General features: G+C 36.8%; 1 long non-coding RNA gene across 4 annotated transcripts in view; it reads left to right on the plus strand.

The window, feature by feature from the left end:
• Positions 1-20,770, plus strand: part of LOC139030223 (uncharacterized) — a 34,620-nt gene that overhangs the window by 13,419 nt on the left and 431 nt on the right. For 2 of the 4 annotated variants that reach the window (XR_011482514.1, XR_011482517.1), the window contains 3 exons: positions 6,762-12,793; positions 13,820-13,932; positions 20,295-20,350. This is a non-coding gene — a long non-coding RNA (uncharacterized lncRNA). The remainder of the gene's footprint in view (positions 1-6,761; positions 12,794-13,819; positions 13,933-20,294; positions 20,351-20,770) is intronic. The other 2 variants (XR_011482515.1, XR_011482516.1) reach the window with 2 other exon arrangements.

A 20,770-nucleotide genomic window follows, 5' to 3' on the forward strand; every position in this document is an offset into this window, starting at 1 on the left:
TGAAGACTGTTTTAAGTCATTTTGTGAAATGTAGGTCTGAATGAACTAAGAGACACAGACTATTTTTCAACTCAGAGCAATGAGAAACTGTTACCTAATTCACGATCACCTTAAAACAGAGCATTCTCTGTAAGTCTGCCTTTGGAATAGAACAGAGAACTTCCATGGAAAGTCTGATATTCTGTGGTAATATGTTTTTTTAAAGACAAAATCAAGAATTGATTTATTGCCTTGATTTTAAAATACCTGTCTGTAGTATTTTTTGATTAACTGTAAATTCTGTCAGAAAGAGCCAGTGCAGTGCCCGTCTTTCTAAAAAAGAGACTCTTTAGAAATTATAAAGTTAAGAGATTTTTGCCTCTTCTTTCCAAATGCTCCTTAGAAACTGTAAGTTTAAAAAGTTCAACAATCCTTCCCTCCAAAGAGCTAAATCTAATCATTAAAAAATCAATTGGCAAACACCTTAGGAACAAAAGAATAATAAGAAGCACGATTTTGTGGGAAAAAAAAAAAAATAGTCTGCAGGACCAATCTAGCTCTTTTGCAGACGAGGATGACAGAACTAGTTAGAATAGGTATAATTTATCTTGACTTGAATAGGATCACTGAGGGAATGGAAATTATGACCCCAGAAAAGTACAATCTGGCATGAATGTCAACTCCTTTCAGTGATTTTTCTAGTCAGATTATAAATGTGTTTTCTGCACGTACTGCTCTTTGTGGTTATGGTAAGAATTTTGTTGACAACAGCTTGTAGCCGCGGTTTGGTAGCACACAGCAGGAGTGAGATACTCCAACAAAACCCTGCGGCATGACAGGCAAGCATCACTAAAGCCAAATGGCAAAAGCTCACAGTGGGCCATTTCTGGTCTGTCCACAGAAGGCAAAGAAAATCATGCTTGAGGAGCAAACTCAGTGCAGCAGTGATGCAGATAACCCCCTACATGGAATGTGTGTATGTGTTGCTCCCGAAGATTGCCTAGCTATTATTTTTGTCCGATGGAAATATTTTCCTAGGGAAAATAAGAATAGTCCTCAAAGGTACCACTAACCTAGAAGCCAGATATCTTGTAGTGTTTATGTCAAATCTAGTTGTTGTTTTTTCATATTTTATTTTATGATCACCTTTTTAATGGAGTATAGAGCATATATTTAAAATTATCAATAATTTCAATTAGAATATTTGACATGAAAATAAGATATTTTGTCCTAACCAGAAAAAAATGGAATTCAGTTTAAAGATTCATGTTCATAAATACAGAAGAATACAGAAGAATAAAAAATACACTAAATTTAAGAATGTATGGCATAGCTAAAAAGAAGATAGTAATCATAGAGAACACAGTGACTAATGATGTAGTAGAATTGCATATTATTTTTAAGTGGATATGATACAGGATCTTAAGGGCTTAGCTGTAGCAGAGAAAAGACATTACTCCCAACTCTGGCACCTATATTAAAGTGTCTTGTACACATGAAAAACTTTGAATTCACAGACGTGAATTAAAATGATTAAAGATCTGCAAATAGGTGATATGAGGACAGGTTAAATGAATGGGATCATTATGCAGTAGAAGGGAAGACTGTGGAATGACCTCAGCCCTCTTAATTTATAAAGGAATATTATGTAGATGGTGAGCAGCTGTTATCCATCTCACTGAGGGCTGAATCAGAGGAAATGGGTCTAAACTTTGGCTTGTGGGATTTAGGTTAAACATGAAGAATAGTTTCCTGACGGCAAAGGCTGTAAAGTACTGAACAAATTCCTGAGAGGCATTATAGAGTCTCCTTCCTTGATATCTCTTAAGAATGTAAAGTGTTTTGCCATCTGCCTGCAGTGAGTGCAGTGAGAACCTGCAGAGAATGTTAAAGAACTCGAAATCCTTTATGAGTCAATACAATCAGATGTATGTTTCCACCCAGGCGGATATCCATGTGTTTTTGTTGCAGGGGGAAGTTTTTGTTTTTGTTTTGTTTTTGTTTTTGAAAAGTAATGTCTTGGTAGTTGAGAATTTTACTCACACCAGTACATTTTTCTTGTTGTTTCCTGCTACTTCATTGAAAAATATATGTGGCTTCTTTCCTCTGGTGTCGAAAAACAATTCAGCCTTTTAAGACCTTCTAGACAATTAAATACTGCCTTATTCATCACTCAAAAGGAGATATTATAAGATCTGACAGTTTTTACCCCAATATTTTTTCACCCTGTAGCTAGAGCACTATTTCAAGGAGACCCCAGATCAGTCTCTTCAGATAGTCAATCTATTGGTTTGGCAAAAAAAAAAAATGTTGAAAATCCCAAATGAACTTTTTGGCTAATCCAATATTTCAGCTGCCAACCAAGCAGGATTGAAAGTGACCGCAGTATTCTAAGAACAATGATGTTTTATGTTCATTTTGCATGTATTTAAGCCCTTATTTTTCACTCAAAAGAAAAAATAAAAACTGTTTTATGTCCCTGGCATAGGAACTTAGCTCTGACCATCTGCTCTTATATGAGTAAATCAGACAAGGTAAGCATGAGCCTTATTGTTCATGTATGTGTACACAGGGAAAATTAAACATGTAATGTCCAGTTCCAAATTTCCTAATGAGACAATATACATTGGCTGTAGTTGTTACTGTTTTTACAAGTGAGTTTTTATATAATTGATGCCATTAATGACAGACATTTTTTGCCTCTGTAAAAATCTCATGTTTAATATTGGCTATTAGAACTTTCCATACATATTACCTTATTAATGTCTTTGAGAACCTAGTAAGTTCCTATTTTATTAAGTGTACTCCAAGTAAATCAAATATATCACCCAAGGTCATATGGTTGGTAATTGGAGAAGTCAGAACTACATCTCAGAAACTGAGTTTACCTGGAACTCCTTGTCTCAGAGAATATGTTCTCTACCCATTAAATTTTACAAAACTTATGCTACTTCTTTCTTCCTCTTCCCTCCTTTTCCTTGCCTCTCTTTCCAATCAGAAGACCATAGTATCAATTCTGTCATAATCCCGCTAAAGATACCTGAGTTTAATTACAAGGAAAGACTTTTTAAATGCAGGATATTTTACAACATTACTGGCCTTAATATTCAAAAGTGTCAATGCCATGAAAGTCAAGGAAAAATTGAGAGTTGCTCCAGATGAAATTTTATTTATTTATTTGCTGTGCAGGGTCTTCATTGTCGTGCACAGGTTTTTGCTAGTTGCGGCTCATGGGCTCTAGAATACAGGCTTACTATCTGTACCTCACAGGCTTAGTTGCCCTTAGGTGAGTGGAATCTTCCCAGACCCAGGGATTGAACCCATGTCTCTTGCATTGGCAGGCGGATTCTTAACCACTAGACCAACAGGGAAGTCCCCAGATTGAAAGAAACTAGAGAGATACAATAACCACTATAATGTATGATTCTGGGCTGCATGTTTTGCTATTAATGACATTATTAAGTTAAAGTGTTTAGATGTCTGAAGGCGGAAAGAGGTTCTTAGTGAATATAGATATATCACTAGCACTCAATCGTATTTCCTCAGAGGTATCTGAATGCCTCTGTTATATGTCACAAGTGGGAGTCAGAATTTAATACAATGTGTATAACATCTATTCTTTTAATGAAAGTTTATATAGTTAATGGCCTTGGGGGATAGAAGTAGGGTTTCTTCTGGAGAAAAGAAGGCATGTTTTCTGCTCATTAAAAAGATTCAGGTTGTTTTCCTGAAACACAACCCATTGCATATGCAGGTGTCATCTGACCCTCTTTGACTAGTCCTGTAAAATTGAGGCGCAAGGACCAGCACAAAACCTGCTAATTCTCTGGCTATTGTTGTAGATGTGAATAATAAACTGTCCTTCCTCTCTGATCCAATGTCTTGTGTCTTCTACCAGCATCCATGAAACTGTCAGGTTAAGTTGCAAAGCAGGGAAAATCTCATACCCTTTGCAGCTTTTTTACCTCCCCTGTACCTATACAAGCCAATTTGTTAAGTTAACCACTATCAACCATGCCACACAAAACAACAGAGGGAAGGAAGAAAGGAAAAATGTAATTGGTTATGTATACACACAACATAAATATGACAAGACAAGATGAAATATGGATGGTTACTACAACTTCCCATTTTTGCAACTGACCAACGGACAAAATTTATAAGTTTTTTCCCAATATTCATTTTACATTATTCTTTCCCTTGGTTTCACTCAGTTGGTCTAAGTTCTTTATTAATCATATGTGATGACTCAATAATATATTGTGGTCTATTTACGCAATGGAACACATACCTCAAAATTCATGGACCTCACAGATATAAATGTTAATGATAAAGGAAGTCACAGAAGAATGAACATAGTAAGGTATCATTTATACCAAACTAAGCATTATATTTTTACTAGTGTGCGCACATAGACTCTGCTCACTGTTACGTGGCAGTGTGGATGGCAGGGCAGTTTGGGGAGAATACATACCTGTATGCAGTATGGCTGAGTCCCCTCGCTCTTCACCTGAAACTGTCACAACATTGTTCACTGACTATACCCCAATACAAAATAAAAAGTTAAAAAAATATTTTAGGGGTAGTATATATGTAGTGACAAGAAAGGAAATGACAAAAATCATAACCATGCAAATCAGAACATCATCACCTTTGGGGAAAAGGAACCTTCACATAACCTTCACGAGCCAGATAATGTTCTATTTGCTGGGATAGGTGGCATGCATAGATATTTATTTTATAGTATATGTATTTGTTGGACATGTGAGTAATATTCAAAGTCTTTCTTTCTGCCCCTAGCTACAGAAAATCAAGGTAAACCAATAGCTTCTTTTAATGTCCTTGCCGTTTTCTTCCCCTCCTCTCTCTTTGACTATATTAATAAATACATTAAATTAAATTAAACATATAATACAGTGGCTTCCCTGGTGGTCCAGTGGTTAAGAATCTGCCTTTCAGTGCAAGGGCCGTTGGTCTGATCCCTGCTACAGGCAGATCCTACATGCTACAAGAGCAGCTGAGCCCATGTGCCACAGCTGCTGAGACCGAGCCCTGGAGCCCACCAGGCTGTAACCACTGAAGTCCACACACCTAGAGCCTGTGCTCCACGAGAAGAGAAACCACCGCAGTCAGCCTGCACACCAGTTGTGGAGAGGGTAGCCCCCACTCTCTACAACTAGAAAAAGCCCACTAGCAGCGACAAAGACCCAATGCAGCCAATACATACATACATTTTTTTTTTTTAAAGCAACAAGTCCAAGCCAACTTCTCATTATAGATCTGGAGCGCATTTGATATCTCCTCGAAAGAACTGTTGATCTATTTCAGTGTTTTATTTGTTTGTCCCTTCATGGGTAACCTCTTCTTCACCGAATAGTAAACAGCTTTCAGATGATAACTATTAATGTATAAACAAAATAAGTAGAAATGACAGAAAGCTATCTTGTGATAACCATTAAAATATAAATAGAATAAGTAGTAATGACAGGAACTTGGGTCCAAATCTTAGATTGTTCTCTCACAGTTTGTATTTTTGCTTCCTTTTTCCCTTTTTTGACATAGAGCCACCTGCTGGCGGTAGGGTGCTAGTTAACCCTAAACTATATTACAATGCAATTTGATTCCAGCACACAGGAAGAGGAAAGTTGATGAGGCTTTACCTCAAAAAGTTCTATAAATTGTACCAATATTAAGACTGTTCAGTTCAGTTCAGTCGCTCAGTCGTGTCCGACTCTTTGTGACCCCATGAACCGCAGCACGCCAGGCCTCCCTGTCTATCACCAACTCCCAAAGTTTACTCAAACTCTTGTCCATTGAGTTGGTGATACCATTCAACCGTCTCATCCTCTGTCATCCCCTTCTCCTCCTGCCTTCAATCTTTCCCAGCATCAGGGTCTTTTCTAATGAGTCAGCTCTTCGCATCAGGTGGCCAAAGTATTTTAGTTTCAGCTTAATGATACTGAAATTGGTAATATTAAAATGTGCCATGTATTTGAAGAAAGGGTATTTTTTTTAAGCTGAGAAAGATTAGATCAAATTGAAATGTTGATGAGAAAACCTCATTAAGAGTAGTGGTTGAAGACACAGGTGAAGAGGGAGAATCCGTTCTGTAAGATTCTTTTATTAGAAAGTTATTTTTTATTTTGGCTGCACTGGGTCTTTGTTGCTGCAGCCTTTCTCTAGTTGCGGACAGCAGAGGCTACTCTCTGGTTGTGGTGCTCAGGCTTCTCATTGCAGTGGCTTCTTTTGCTATGGGGAACAGGCTCTAAGTAGTTGTGAGTAGTTGTGGCCTGTGGGTTCAGTAGTTGTGGCACAGGGGGTTAGTTGCACCACAGCATGTGAAATCTTCCCAAACCAGGGATCAAACCCATGTCACCTGCATTTCTATCCACTGTGCCACCAGGAAAGTCCCTGGAAGGCTCTTGAAAGGCAAGAAAAGACAGATTCTTGGACACAGATGGAAAACTGTCCAAGAGAAAAGAAAAAAACTCTCCTCAGATGCATCAGTAAAAATGCAGAGAGAGAGAGGCGAGAGCTGGGCAGTAACAAGGAGTTGACTGTTTTCATACTAGGAGGTGAAAGGGAAGATGGGATAACAGGCATTTAGGTGACTGAGAAATGTGAAATAGTTAAGCAAACATGAAAGCAAGTTGCCTAGTGAAACACACTAGGATTTCTGGGCCATGCTGAGAGCCCAGTTGAAGTTGGTGATCGTAAATTTCTGGCGGTACTAACGTGTCTTGTGATTTTTTTTTTCTGCCCCCAATTGTTCTGTTTTACAGATAAATATATGGAAAAAGTAAAGAGTTCGATCACACTGGAAGGATTTCTTTCCAGGCAGAAGAGATAAGAGAGATAAGACAGTTTATGGCATTGACAAAACTGTTCTTAAAATTATCAACAATGGAAAGTAAACTGAATAGGAAGAAAATGAAACCTAGAGGGACAGATACAGATAGAGGGACTGGTCTCTTACTGAAGAGTCCAAAGAGATCAAGGAATTGCCATGGTGGAAGTAATGGAAGAAGCAAGTCAGAAATATGAGAGATGGGGTTGTGATTGCTCAATATCTAAGTCATTGATTTGGAATATCAATGATTTTGTTGATTAAAAGATTCAGAGTGTGACAGTGGGAAGAGGTAGTTGAGATGGAGTAGAAAAGGCCATAGCGATGAGGGTAAGGAAGTGAAAGGCCCGAGTATTGAAAGAACACTGAATATTAAAGTCACCTACAATGATGGCAGGAACTGGAACTGAGAGAAGAATGTGAGTCTGATGCCAAAGTATCTGATGAACAATGGAGAATGGTCAAGAGACAGATAACAGTGACAAAATGATCAGGTCATAAAGGCTAAGTGTGTATGCCTCAGAGGAGTAGGGTTACTGTGAGACAGGGGGTGGATAACGATCTTGAAGATGTAATAAGGAGAAGAAAGGATTCAAATCTTGCCTCAATAAAGTTTATGAGGATTGGAAGAACCACACCCACTGCTCCACTGGGCTGCTAGGGAACACGGAGTTGCAGTAAGTCAGGTGGAGACAATGCCTGGAGAAAAAGGGTCTGTGCCAATGACAGAACAGCAGTTTCAGGGCTGCATACTTGCAGAGGTAGGAGGAGACAATGGAATGAAAGGCAAATAACTTACCATCAATAGCTGCTTAGTGTTCTCTTTCCTGAAGGAGTTTCTCAGATTGTAGAACTAAATTGAGACTGTTTCTATTAAACATTTACTGTTACTGAAATAAGAATGTATTGCTGTCTAGAAACTAGTTACTTCATATGAAACGTAGTAGTCCAGTAAGTCTGGACTACAGTGTCCTTATTTATAAAATGGACATAATTATTATCCCACAGATTAGTCACCATGTAATGGAATATAATGGCTTCCTTGGTGGCTCATTCTGTAAAGAGACCACTTGCAATGAAGGAGATGCAGGTTTGATCCCTGGGTTGGGAAGATCCCCTAGAGAAGGAAATGGCAACCTGCTCCACTATTCTTGTTTAGGAAATCCCATGGACAGAAGAGCCTGGGCTACAGTCAATGGAGTCACAAGAATCAGACATGACTTAGTAACTGAACCACCACTACCGTACATATACACAAATATAGTATCATTAAAAATAATTGTTCAGTTGCTAAGTTGTGTCCAACTCTTTGTGACTCCATGGACAGCAGCATGCCAGGCTTCCTTGTCCTACACTGTCTTCTGGAGTTTGCTCAAGGTCATGTCTACTAATTTGGTGATGCTAGCCAACCACTTCATCCTCTGCCCCCTTCTCCTCCAGCTTTCAATCTTTCCCAGCATCAGAGTCTTTTCCAGTGAGTCAGCTCTTCACATCGGGTGGCCGAAGTATTGGATTCAGCCTCAGCCTCAGTCCTTCCAATGACTATTCAGGACTGATTTCCTTTAGGATGGACTCGTTGGATCTCCTTGCAGTCCGAGGGACTCTCAAGAGTCTTCTCCAACACCACAGTTCAAAAGCATCAATTGTTCAGCGCTCAGCTTTCTTCACAGTCCAATTCTCCCATCCGTACATGACCACTGGAAAAACTACATCTTTGACTGTACAGACCTCTGTTGGCAAAATGATATCTTTGCTTTTCAGTATGCTATCTAGGTTTGTCATAGCTTTCCTTCCAAGAAGCAAGCGTTTTCTAATTTCATGACTGCAGTCACCATCTGCACTGATATTGGAGCCCAAGAAAAGAAACTCTTGTCACTGCTTCTACCTTTTCCCCTTCTATTTGCATTGAAATGAGGGGACTAGATGCCATGATCTTAGTTTTTGTAATTTTGAAAGCCAGCTTTTTCACTCTCCTCTTTCACTTTGCAAAACTAATTAACATTTTGCAAAAATAATTCATAAAAAGAATATAAAATGAAAAAACTCAAGGCAAGAAAAAGTAGGATAGTGAGATAAAGCTAATTACTGGAAATCTTTTTTTTTTTTTTAATTACTGGAAATCTTAAGTTCTTACTCAAATGCTGGAGTTCATCTACAAAATTCATTGGTTTTCTAGAAGTATGAAATCAAAATTCAGTGTCCATGAAATTTGAATATTCTGGTTGATTAGGTCAAGTACAACTTTTCCTAGCACTGGGGATTAAAAATGTCTCTCACAAGATCTTCTTAAGCAGAATATTCATGTAGTTAGAATTTTAAACAGTATCCTGTCAATCAATGTCATGACAGGAAAACTTTGTATATGATATTACCATTACCTAAGAATTGATTACTAGAAATTAAGTTGCTCCCACAATATAAAGAAAAATACCTTGTTTATGGAATTCAAGCCTTTAGATTAGCTTTCTTCAGTTGTGAGGAAATGATTTTTAGCTTTTTTATAAATAGTTTTTTTTTAACTCTGAGAAGGAAAGAAATATATATATAAAAGGATTGAGGGGGGTAAATTGAGTGAGTGAGAAGCCCACAACACAGTAAGTTAAACAATCTCTCATAGGGGATTTAAACTTTTCAAAAAACTCATTATTATCTAAAACTAGGAAATATCCTTCTGAAATTGCATTACAAATATACTCGTGTTTAGTCCCCACTAGTGAATGCCCGTAGGGATCACATGAATATTACCTACTGTAATATTATCTCTGCTTTCTGGCTCATCTTGCAGACTGTTAGCCTAAACAGAAATTTTAACGCCCCAGAACAGGCTTGCTTACAATATTAGATCTCTTTTCCCAGTACCATTTTCTTAATCAGGTTCCTTTGATGCTCAGTTCAGCACACACTAATTTGCCTCTTCCTGATGTAGTAAAAGACCAGCTTCTGAAGTAAGAGAGCAGGGAAATTGTATGGTACATTCCTGTGCGTGTTATGTATTGTGTGTGCCTGTGTCTACATTGTAACATGCTGTCTAGCTCATAGGAAGGAGGAGCTCAAGATAGTAAATAATTGAATTTTAATTTTTAAAGAAATGGAAGTGGTTGAAGACATTTTATTCCTGGTTTAAGAAAATACCTGCATAAATATCTTTGCTGTTTTCTAATTACACAGAAAATTATTGTGTATGAAAATCTACTAATTTTCACCTGAATTGTGCTCACTTATGGCTAACCAGAAAATCTTAGAGGCATATATAGAAATATTACAATTGATTTATAGAAATGCTGCCTTAGATTGTTATTAGAAAAAAAAAAACTTATTTGAGAATCAGAAGATTTTGGTTCTAATGAAAGTTTACCGTAGTATTTCTGAATCTTTCTCCTTATCTATAAAATAGAACTTATAATATACTGCTTACTTTTGTCAATAGAATTGTTGTTAAAATCAAAACACAAAAAATAATTTGCAAGCTCTGGTATGAAGCCTAAATAAAAGGCATAAGGAAAAGCAGTGCTAATAATGCATTTTCTAAAGCACTTGTCTTTAGGACATTAAAGTTTACTTCACTAGTAGAAAAAAGATGAAACAAATTCATTGTAATTAGTTACAAAATAGAATGAAGAAATCAAGAAAATATAAACATTTAAAATACTAGAAATTGTTTCAGCTATCTCTATCCATTTATAATATCTATCTAGCTACTTAGGACTTACATTCATTCAACTAATATTTATGGAATAGTTACTAGTTGAAACTCCAGGGATTTGTAGTTTGCAGTTTGCCTGCATCCCTACAAACAAAAGCTTTATAGAGACATAGTCAAAGAAACATATTACAACCATGTGGCTGCATGGGGTCCAAAGCTTAATCTTCATAAAACCAACAGATGCCTTTGTTCAATGCATTACATTAGCTATTCACTCCTGTAGTTTCTGGTTAGTAACAACATAAGTATAAATCAATATCAGACTCCTGAACTTACAGCTTTTGGATCATGTTGTGATCCTTATAGTTAGCATCCCTTGGCATTTCTTCAGTGTTATGGGTTCCAGTTATATTTCATTATAAAGGTTTAGATATGAAAATCTTTCATTCTTAAACTTAAGGTTAAAAATTCCTTTCTGATGTCTGAATATCCAATTATTATCTGTATGTTAGCTAAGATTTAGTCTGGAAAACAGTGATTTTATTTTTAATAACAATGGATAATAAATTTATTCTCTTTTCCAAAATGTTATTTAGGTTCATGCTTCGAACAAAGATTTTTGGTATTAAAAACAGTAAAAAGTTTGGCCTTACTATTTAAAACCTACAATTTCCCTTTTGGATTTAAGCTACACTTGGAGAGAAGAAACTATAAAACAGAAAACCATTGATGTTTTCTATTGTTATTCAGTTGCTAAGTCATGTCTGACTCTTTGTGACCCCATGAACTGCAGCATACCAGGCTTCCCTGTCCTTCAGTATCTCCTGGAGTTTGCTCAAACTTATATTCATTGAGTCAGTGATGCCATCCAATCATCTTATCCTTTGTCACCCCCTTCTCCTGCCCTCAATCTTTCGCAGAATCAGGGTCTTTTCCAATGAGTAGGCTCTTCGCATTGGGTGGCCAAAATATTGGAGCTTCAGCTTTGGCATCAGTCCACCCAATGAATATTCAGGATTGAGGTTTAGTTATATCATATTACTGGAAAAACATGAAGCATACAAGTCTAACTTTGGGCATATTACACTCTATTTTCATAAACCTAGTATTATTTTTATTGTTTAAATAATCTCAATGATCCATCATATATATACATAAACACAAACATATATAGAAGTAACAGAGTTCTAATCAACAACATTCACATTTTAAGAAGTAAATACACTTCTACTGAATGTAAAAATAGATATAAAGTTTAATTTGTATTTCTCTGTCATTTGAAACAAAATCTGTTATAAAAATATTCAAGCAGCTGTTTTCTATGACCATAAAGATGGAGCTAGCATCTGCTGACCCTTACCTGGTATACCCAATATTACATGTAACATTTTGGATAGAAGACACAGAAATAACATTTTCTCATAGTCCAGGCACTAACTTTTCCCTTTAACGAACACCCACTCCAGTACTCTTGCCTGCAAAATTCCATGGATGGAAGATCCTGGTGGGCTACAGTCCATGGAGTTGTAAAGAATCAGACACGACTGAGCAACTTTGCTTTTTCTTGTTCCTAAAAGACACACTTGATCAGGAGATGTGCTGACTTAGCTGTCTCTGGTCTACATCTTGTTATTCGTCCTCCAGCTTTGGTGACCCTTTCCAGTCTTCTAGTGTAATGCTGGCAATGGACACAATTATTCTGATTGCATCAGGGCCTTTATAAGCAATGTTGCTGCTGCTGCTTAGTCACTTCAGTCATATCCGACTCTGTGCAACCCTATGGACTGCAGCCAAGCAGGCTCCTCTGTCCATGGGATTCTCTAGGCAAGAATACTGGAGTGGGTCACCATGCCCTCCTCCAAAGGATTCTTCCTGACCCAGGGATCGAACCCAGGTCTTCTGCATTGCAGGCAGATTCTTTACCGCTGAGCCACCAAGGGAAGCCCTCATAAGGATATTCTGCATCTAATCTGTCATTCTGTTGGAACCAAAGAAGATATAGTTGTTTCAAATATGCCTTTAAGAAGATTTATTTTTTCAAGACATTGAATTATATTTCTCTTTTGGGAGTTTTCTCACTAGATAAAATCATGAGTATGCCTTTTCCTTTCAAAACAAGTGTTGCATTTCTATAAAATAGAATTAAATAAAACTTTACATGTAAATTGAACTAACATTTTTCTAATTATCCCTATCAAAGGTAATGGCTTGGTTTGTCCCTCAAAATTTAAAGCTTTTGTAGAAATTCTAATCAAAAAGAAGTGGCAGAAAAAATTTTGAAAAGATTTATTAAAATAGCAAGAAGATGATACAGACTCTACTTAGTGAGTACTTTGTATAGAATTAGATAAGCATGCATAAGAAACTAGAAAGGCTGCACATTTGCTTCATTATATTATGCTAAAGTGATAAGAAATTTTATGTCTTGCTTCTCTATAGGGAAAGTTATTTATTATCTTTCACATATTTACATTTTGAAAAATGGAAATTATGCATTACTAGAATATAATTGGTTTTATCCTGCCTAAGATATCAAACCCATAGGAGTGAGCAATATGTATTCTTTACTTGCCAGTACATGCCTGTCTATGATATATTCAAGAAATATTTGTTATATAAATGGATGAAAAACATAATCCAGACACAAACTTGACCTTTTAAAGATTTATAATTGAGATGAATAGAACCCATATTCTTTAAAGGATGGTATTCTAAGCCCTGAAGAATGTAAACAGATTTAAAGAGGATAATAGATAACCTCTTTCTTCTTAAGTAAATATAAAATATTAAAACTGAACAATTAATGATTCAGGCTGCAAGGAGGAAAAAAATTCTCTGAATAACAGATACAAGGATGTGCTAATTTTCATTTTTGTTGTTGTTGTTTAGTTGCTAAGTCCTGTCTGACTCTTTTGCAACCTCATGGACTGTAACCTGCCAGCCTCCTCTGTCCATGAGATTTCCCAGGAAGAGTACTGGGGTGGGTTGCTATTTCCCCCTCCAGGGGGTCTTCCTGACTCAGGGATCAATCCATGTCTCCTGCATTGGCAGGCGAATTCTGTACCACTGAGCCACCAGGGAAGCCCCAATTTTCATTTATTTAGAGGTTTGCAATTATTTAGAAGTTTCTTTTAATAAGTAAGAGAAGATAATTTGCCTTTGCTAGTTTCTGAATATATATATGACTGGTTAGTTGAAAGTGATAAGCAAGGAGAAGAGAAGTTAGTTAAGAGCCCACTCCTCATTCATTACGTTTGTATACAAGCCTAGAACTTAAGACTTTCACTTAAACCCTAACTAACATAAGCCCCATTTGTCATTTCTGGTCATTGTCTCTGTTCTATAAATAGGAAGAAACTAGGATATACTTCATCACTTCCAGCCAGTGACAGGATGGAGTGCTAAGGAATGGAGCTAAACCAGGGATAGTGAAGTATGTGGTATCTGGGCACAGTCAGAAAAGGTAAAACGTATCTTAAAATAATGAGCATTATGACCCAGTTATCTCATTTATACAAGGGAACAAATCACAAAGCCATATAAGAAGCTGGGTTTTTGAGCATTTCAAGAGAAATTGTTTTTCTCCTCTACTGCAGTTCAAGTTATAGGATAAATATTTTTCAAATAAAAATGGGAAACTATTTTCTTTCTTAAGAGAGCTTTACTCTTCGTATACTAACTCTGATTTATTCTTACTAGAGTTACATGCATTGGATTTGCCTATGTGAAAGAAATTCTCAGGTCTGTAGGTCTTGATCATAATTTTGTTAACAGATACTAAGTAATGATTCCAGTACTTTTAGGGCCATTTGCCTTTGCACTTAAGCATACTGTGTAGATAGAGAATGAGCAGGGAGATTTTATCTTGGCTGTGGACTTATTTTCCATCAGTAGTGAAAAGTCATAGCACACTTTCGGAAAAAAATCTATTTCAACCAGAGTTTTCTCTCTTTGATCCTTCCTTAACCAATACTTTGGTTAACAGCCTATGTGTTTATTTCTTATTCCCAAAATTGTCAATTGCAGCAAAGCTTAACATTCCTGTGTTTTAATTCAATGTTTCTATTTAAGAATATCTAGGGAAAAGGCCACTATTTTTAACTAAGTTCAATCTAGAAGAAGCATAAAATGAGTTCAACTTTTAAGCTATACTTCTTACTAAGATCAATAATTTGAAAAAAATGTTTAAATTATTGCCTAAATGCCTAATGTCACCCTCCTACAGCATTTGGAACTAAGCATTTGGAGTTTAATTTCAGATTGTTTTGCTTGTTTTCATTTGTATTTCAATAAAACAGTATCTTTAACAGTTTGTAATTAAAAATTAAAGTTCCTCTTATAAAAAAATTCCCCTTAAATAATAAATATATCAAATTAGTCTGCAGCATTCCAGAAGTTTTCCCGAAAATGAAGGTTTTTCTTATTTGTACATATACACAAGAGTAAAGAAGTCAAAGAATTTCAGATAACTTTTAACTGGGGTCATTGTGTTAAATTCCTAGGGATTCCATAGTTTAGTCTGCAGAGAAAAAGACTCTGAACATTTAGGAAATCAGTAAATGGTTTGAGCTTCAGTTCTGAATCACCTACCCAAAGGGGGAAAAAAAAAACTATAGTGTAATCTCTCCTCTTTTATCATTTATTAATTGTAAACAGCTCTTCACTTCAGTGAGACATACTCTTAGAGTGGAATGGTAGGAATATCTCTGCACTACTTCTAGGAATAATATTGGAAAGCATTTGTTTTTAGAATCTACTGGTAAATTTCGCATTTGTTACAAGATCTGGTAAGCCTTAAAATCCCCAAGTTTATTTCTGGCCACTCAATCTACAGCATTCATTGAACATGGCCTGCTGTTCCTTCTCCAATCCTTCATCACGTACTAAAGAACAAATTCCTTAGGATAATGAATGATGACTGCAGAGTTGATAGAGTGACTGTCAGCTTATTCTCAGTGTCCAACAGACTTTCCATTTTAAACAATAGTGACCTGCGTCTTTTATAAGTAAAAATGTTTACTTGGTGAGCAGTAGCTCTTACCTGTTTTTTTCTTACTTTTTATTTTGAATAAAAATTCCAAGCATATAAAAAGGTATAAGAGTATATAATGAATCCCGTTTTACCCTTCACCTAAGACTCACCAGATTCTTGGCAATCTGCCACACTCTGTTTTCTCTCTCTGTCTCATCCCCTTCTTGCCCCTCTCTACATAAAACACTTGTCTAGTACTGGTAAATTTAGTACCAGTATTTTTACTGAATCATTCTCTTATATAACCATAATGTAATTATAAAACTGAGGACATTTTGCATTGATAAATTGCTATTATCAAATATGTAATGCATATTCAGATTTTGCCAATTGTCTCAGTAACATTCTTTATAGAAATTTTGTAAAAATCTAAGCTCCAATCCAAGGTTACACTTATCATGAATTTTGTATTTTAAAACAATTTTATCCTACCTAAAATTAGAAAATGCAGATGATGATGTGTGTAAGGATTGGTAATTTCATCCTTATGGTACCAACAAAACAATATTAAAATTATTAAGGGAAATTTTTAATCAAATTTTCTATGCAATATCAATTAGCTAAAATACTGAAGATTTCAGAAAAGACTTCATGGCTCTTGCTCTCAAATAATTCACAGTATAGATGCTAAAGCAGATCTAATACTCAATTAAAAATTGACTGATAAAGAACTATTGTATCTAGCAGCTTTTGCTTCAAGACAAGCTACCCTTAAAAGTAATGATTGAGGACAACAATCTTTTTTTTTTTTTAAACTAGCAGTTGTGTGAGTTGGCAAGGCCTGTTGGCCAGTTCATCTGTTGGTCTCGCTTGAGTTCAATCACGCAGCTGCAGCAGGTTGGCTGGGTTGGGTAGGGGCTGGTGGCTCTAGGGCAGTTGTCTGGCAGTTGATACTGGCTTTCGGTTGGTATTGACCCTGAAACAGGAAGCAAGGATGACTGAGGCCACATGTCTCCACCAGGATAGCTTAAGCTCTCTCACACAGTTGGTCTTGGGATTCCAAAGAGCAGCAAGAGAAGGCAAGCCCCAGTGCACAACATTTTTCAAATCTTTTCTTTCATTGCACTTGCTTACTGCCTCTTTGGCCAAATTATGTCAAATGACTAAGTCCAGGGTCATTATATGACAGTCTCTCCAAGGCTACGGATACAAGGAAGCATGGATAAATCAGGGTCATCCCTGCAAAATCTATCCCAAAAGTATAAAATCTGATTAGAGTGAAATTGATGAACAATATTATGGAATAAGTATTATTTTGTAATTGCCTTAATTAAATGTACTAAATGTCAGTCAAAATACACCATAGGAATTATGGTATAAAATTATTATGGTTAGAATAGTTTAAGAAGATGTCAAGGATAGATGACTTGTAATGTCTCAAAGAATGGGTAAGAATTGGATGCATAGGGAGAAATTTATGGACAGAGGGTTTGGAGTGGGTAAATGAGAAATATAACAAAGTTGTGGAGCTTACAAAGAACATATTTGTCAGATAGTGAAGGAAAAAACTTGAGTAGACAGCCCATCAGAAATAATAGAAAATAAGACCTAGGTGAATTCAGCCTATACTATGAATGGGGGTGTTGAAAGCCATAATTTAGAATTGTTGTAGTTTCATAACATCAATAATATTTTAAGAAGAAACGCTTAGTAACAACATTGAGATGGGTGAGATTGGGGTGTGCTATAAAAACGAGATACACTTTTATTATAATAATCCAAATTATGGGCTTGCCTGGTGGCTCAGTGGTAAAGACTCCACCTGCCAAGGCAGGAGACACAGATTGGATTCCTGACCCAGGAAGATCCCACACACTGCAGAGCAACTAAGCCCCTGCAGCACAGCTATTGAGCCTGTGCCTTAGAACCGGCAAGCTGCAACTGCGGAGCCCATGTGCCGCAGCTCCTGAAGCCCGCGTGCCCTAGAGCCTGGGCGCCACAATGAGACAAGCCCCCACAATGAGAAGCCTACGCGCCGCAACTTCAGAAAAGCCCGTGCAGCAACAAAGACCTAGCAAAGCCCAAAAGAAAGTAAATGATAAAAAACAATCCAAATTAAAGTAATAACATTGAGAATAAAGAGACTGGGACAAATCTAGGAGACGTATTAAATGAGAAGAAACAAAAGGAGGAATTTGAGACATTTTATATAGAAAACAGTGGGATTTTTAAGCTATAGGTTTAGACTCAACATCTCTTTCCTTTCCCATTCCCCTTTCTTCTGTAGTCTTACATACATTTAAAATGAGCTAAAATATCATCTTTAATATTTTGCCCCACTTTATCCAGCTGTTCTCAGGACAGCTTCCAAAATTTCCTGCTTCTGACAACTCTGTGGTTAAGTTGAAATCATTAAACTTTGATATCCAGAAAAGAGCACAATATCTCATAAATAACTGCTCAGGACAGAGAACAATATTGATATGAATATCAAACTTTATATTAATGCAATTAATGTCTTCATAGGTTATTTTTCCTGTGATATCATATGATCTGTTCATACTTATCCTATAAAATCAACTAAGTTCTTCAGAAATTTTGTATGAGGGCATTCAAAGTCATGTTATCTTCTAAATCAATATGTTTACAGGTATGTTAGAAAATAGTCTTAATTAAAAAAAAATTTTTAATACCTATTAAAATTTAAAACAGACTCATTCTACACATTGGCAAACTTCAAAAAATCCTTAGGAATAATTTTAAGCTATAAGAGTACCTTTCATCAGTATTATCTGACTGCCTTTACATAGTGCTGTAACATGGGGGTCCACAATCAAATGCAATGCTGAGTATAAATTATATCCTTTTACTTACGTGATAGGAATTTACTGAACTTGGTTACAGAAACATTAAGTGAAGAGGAACTAAAGAGCCTCTTGATGATGGTGAAAGAGGAGAGTAAAAAACTGGCTTAAAATGCAACATTCAAAAAACTAAGATCATGGCATCCAGTCCCATCACTTCATGGCAAATGTAGAAGCAGTGACAGATTTTATTTTCCTGGGCTCCAAAATCACTGCAGTCGTGAAGTTAAAAGATGCTTGCCCCTTGGAAGAAAAGCTATGACAAACCTAGGCAATGTATTAAAAAGCAGTCACATCACTTGCTGACAAAAGTCTGTATAGTCAAAGCTATGGTTTTCCAGTAGTCATGTATGGAATGTGAGAGTTGGATCTTAAAGAAGGCTGAAGAATTGATGCTTTAGAATTGTGGTGCTGATCAGGACTCTTGAGAGTCCCTTGGACAGCAAAGAGATCAAACCAGTCAATCCTAAAGGAAATCAGTCCTGAATATTCATCGGAAGGACTAATGCTGAAGTTGAAGCTCCAATACTTTGGCCACCTGAAGTGAAGAACTGACTCACTGGAAAAGACCCTGATGCTGGAAAAGATTGAAGGCGGAAGGAGAAGGACGGCAGAGGATGAGATGGTTAGACAGCATCACCGACTCAATGGACATGAATTTGAGCCCGCCCCAGGAGATAGAGGAAGACAGAAGATCCTGGCCTGCTGCAGTCCACGGGGTCGCAAACAGTTGGACATGACTTAGTGACTGAACAGCAACAACAATAAGACCTCCGTTTCTGTTCTTAACAAACAACTTTATCCCTAGAGAGCAAGGAATCTGAAATCATAAGGTATAAATGTACTAAGAGGTTGAACGTTTTCTGGATACTCATGCACAAGACAATGTGCTCACTACTAAGTATGGCATTAGAGGGAAAATTAGTCCTATAATGCCCTTTTGTTGACCTGGAAAAGGAGTGAAAATGACAACAGCTCACCAGCCTTTTGTCTTCTTACAAGCAAAGCAACAATTTGATATGACAGTGTAAGAACATGTTTAAATAGAGACACAGTTAGGACTGTGTTCTCATTCTCCCCAATCACACATAAAACCTGTGTTGATTTTTGTAACACTGGCATCCTGTCCATTATAACTTTCTTTTAAAAAATTTTGCTAAATGCTGAAAATCATCTCAGTGACCAGTGAGTCAAGTATGGAAGATCAAAGAGTTGCTTTTCTAGTAAATAAAACATTATTACTCTGGCTTTATTGTAAAAAAAAAAATTCATGTTTGTACATCAATATCAGTTCAGTCACTCAGTAGTGTCTGACTCTTTGCAACCCCATGGACTGCAGCAAGTCAGGCTTCCCTGTCCATCACCAACTCCTGGTGCTTGCTCAAACTCACATCCATTGAGTCAATGATGCCATCCAACCATCTTATCCTCTGTCGTCCCCTTTTCCTCCTGCCTTAAATCTTTCCCAGCATCAGGGTCTTTTCCAATGAGTCAGTTCTTCGCATCAGGTGGCCAAAGTATTAGAGTTTCAGCTTCAGCATCAGTCCTTCCAATGAATATTCAGGACTGATTTCCTTTAGGATTGACTGGTTGGATCTCCTTGCAGTCCAAGGGACTCTCAAGAGTCTTCTGCAACACCACAGTTCAAAGACATCTATTCTGCAGTGCTCAAATTTCTTTATGGCACTCAGGTTTCTTTCTATATGTTTGTCATATCCTCTCCTATATTAAAAATTTCTTCAGGGTAAGGATTATCTCATACTTTTTTATGAATAATTTTTTTGTGTGTAAATGGTTTTGTGGTAGATATTCAAGAAATTTTTTTTGTTAGATGCAAAAATTTATGAGAGCAACAGCAAAACCCAACTATATGTGTATGAATATATATGTGTGCCTTTAACCTGGGGAGATAAAATCTCTTAGGATTTGAAGATGAGAATGGCAGTAGATTGCAAACTTCTTTTTTCTATCTTTCCATTTTTTTTGCAGTGCTTTGATTAAGAGGAAACTGGAAACTTCTCAGTGAAGTGTCTAGGGTACTAGAGGTGAGAGAGAGCGAGAACCACTAACCACTAGAGGGCGGTAGCCACCTCGCTTGCCATAACCAGCTTCACTTGCGCCTAACCCATAACCTGTGTGTGGAGTGTGTGCTGTCGCTCACGCATGTTTGACTCTGAGCAACCCTATGGACTATAGCCTATAGTCCATATAGACTATAGTCCACATAGTCCTATAGACTATAGACTCCTCTGTCTATGGAATTTTTTAGGCAAGAATACTGGAGTGGGTTGCCATTTCCTTCTCCAAGGGATCTTCCTGACCCAGAGATTGAACCTGCGTCTCCTGCATTGGCAGGTGGATGCTTTACCATTGTGCCACCTGGAAAACCCCAACTCTAATACCTATAGCAGTTAAATATTTCTTCTAGCTAGTACTTTATCATTTTTTCCCTTTTACAGCAAATA

Source organism: Odocoileus virginianus, chromosome 21 (genome assembly GCF_023699985.2).
Source record: "Odocoileus virginianus isolate 20LAN1187 ecotype Illinois chromosome 21, Ovbor_1.2, whole genome shotgun sequence".
Taxonomy (NCBI): Eukaryota; Metazoa; Chordata; class Mammalia; order Artiodactyla; family Cervidae; genus Odocoileus; species Odocoileus virginianus.